At 35.8% G+C, this 2,500-nt stretch overlaps 1 protein-coding gene across 5 annotated transcripts in view; it reads right to left on the bottom strand.

Annotated features, from left to right (window-relative positions):
• The window catches only part of LOC144968384 (glutamate receptor ionotropic, kainate 2-like), a 159,577-nt gene that overhangs the window by 84,479 nt on the left and 72,598 nt on the right, over positions 1-2,500 (bottom strand). The window lies entirely within an intron of this gene.

Consider the following 2,500-nt stretch of genomic DNA (forward strand, 5'->3'; position numbering starts at 1 on the left):
TGCTTGAATTGAGTGACCAGGGATTAGGCCAGGGCTTGAAACTAGTTGTGAGACAGAAGATGTGAGGTAGGAAAACCAGTAATGATAATTGATTGTGATCAAAATTGTGCCTATGTTTATTTGAGAAAAATAAGAAACAAAAGAAAACAAATCGTCGACATCAAAGTGTGACCTATCTACTCATTTTGGTATTAAGTCGAGGTGAATCAAACATTTAAAAGAAAAAAGGACCTGTGTTTGAGCATCACATTAGATGTAGTCGTTTTTTTATTCTTTGAGAGAAAAATGTGTGGCTATGTGGTCTTGTGGTATGACACTCACTTTCGGATCGAAAGGTCCTGGGTTCGAGCCTCGCTCGGCGCACAGTTGAGTCCTTGGAAAAGGCTCTTTACTCACATTCTCTCACCGTACTCAGGTGTAAAATGAGTACCTGACAACAGTGTTGTCTTTGTCCAAAAAATTGTAATATCGCATTAACAGGCGTCATGTCCCGTCCTACATGTTAAATGCTGCTGTTGACCAGGGACCCCTTGTAAAGCGCTTTGAGCACATTTAGTGGATATTGCGCTATATAAAGCTCAATTTTTTTAAATTTTATTTTTATATCAACAATTCAAATTCCAGCTTGTAAACAAAACAGACATACAAACTTGAGCATTTATATAGCACAATATCCACTAAACGTACTATAAGCGCTTTACAAGGGGTCCCTAACCAACAGCAATACTTAGCATGTAGAACGAGACAAATCGCCTGTTTGGCGATATTACAATTTATTAAAACAAAGACAATGCTGTTAAGGGGCAAGTACTCATTTTACACCCGGGTAAGATGGAAGAATGTGAGTAAAAAGCCTTTTCCAAGGCCTCAAATATGTACCGCTCAGAGCGGGACTCGAACCCAGGGCCTTCCTTTCGGAATGCCACAAGATCAAATAGTCGCACATAATACCATTCTTTTTACACTCGGTGGTTCAAAAATAAAGCAATGTTAAGCGTTGTCAGTGGTCGTATGGATGACAGTGATCGTTGAAAAGTCTTGCTGGTCCCAATGTTGTGTCCTTGGGTAAGGCACTTTATAAAGATTACCTCACTCAACTACGTAAATTATCACCTAGCTAGCTGTAAGCATTGACGGATATGTTAAGTGTGTCAGTATGTAAAGGACGCCTAACAGGCGTTGGCACTGTGTGAAATGAAACTGGGTTCTGTACGGCCTGCTGGGGTAATAAATGAAATAATTTTGAAGCGCATTAACCAGGGTAAATATGTCTGAAATGCGCTATATGAATGGCCATATTTATTTTATTTATGTATTTATTTATTTATTTATTCCTTTATTTATTTATAACTAGCATAGACAAACATGAGATCAAATGCGTCGGATCCCTTTACTGCCCATACAGTAATTATCAATAAGTTTCACAAATTTTAGACCTATCAAATAAACATCTTTGTGTCAAATCACCTCAAAAAGGTAATATGTGACTCACCGTCCCAAAACGGTGTTATGTTGAAGTCAACCACATGCCATATATTGATTTTTAAGTTATAAAGAGCTGAAAAGATATTTTAGTTTTTAGCCCTTAAAATAAAAGATATCCATTTTGTTCTTTAAAAAAAATACATCTAGCCAAAGAAACATCTTTTGACAATAATTTCAAATGTTAGCATCTATGCAAATCCGATATAATACCATTTGGAGGCGGTGGGTCACACATATCGTTGATTTCACGTAAGCGACACTTTTCACATACTGGCATATCAGGCAAAAAGTAATGGCACAAAGTAAAAAGTAATGACGGATTTCACATCCTATTGTGTGTGCTAAAAATCAGGATTTATCCCAAAACCACAATTTGTTTCTAGTTATAATTTTATAAAATGCGTATATTTCCCTCTGAAATGTAGGTCCCTGATTTGTTTTTCGTGTTTGTGGATGATGAGTCCATGATAAGGCTCTTTGATCGCTTAATTTCAACATTTCTGGTATAAAATGAGAATCTAGCCGGTAACAGCGTTATTCTTGTCAAGAAGACAAAATGTAAGAGTAATAGTTCTTTACATTTGTCTAATAGCATCATATCTCAGTATCATATCTCGTCCATTTGGTAATGTTGCTGTTGGCTTTGGACACTTTGAAAAGTGCTTTTAGAAAACAGAGTCGATATTACATTATACATAATCTCTTTTTTTTGTGTTCATTTAATAAGGTTGTAAAATTTTGGTTTTATATTGCAACACATGTTACTTCAAAAATGTATTACCCTTTGACAGTTCGTTATATATATAGCGATAACAGTATGAGTATTATGTTTTGTAAGTACCGTGGTATAATTCAAAATCATCTCCAATTACATAATATATTGTGTATAACTCATGAAGGAATGATTTCAAGTGAATAAGGAACATACACACGCACAAAAACGATTACATACTCACAGGCAAACACATATTATACGCACATTCTCTCACACACATACAAACACACACACCCACAC

This window comes from Berghia stephanieae, chromosome 3, assembly GCF_034508935.2.
Source record: "Berghia stephanieae isolate SIO BIC M18660-M18661 chromosome 3, UCSD_Bste_1.3, whole genome shotgun sequence".
Lineage (NCBI taxonomy): Eukaryota > Metazoa > Mollusca > Gastropoda > Nudibranchia > Aeolidiidae > Berghia > Berghia stephanieae.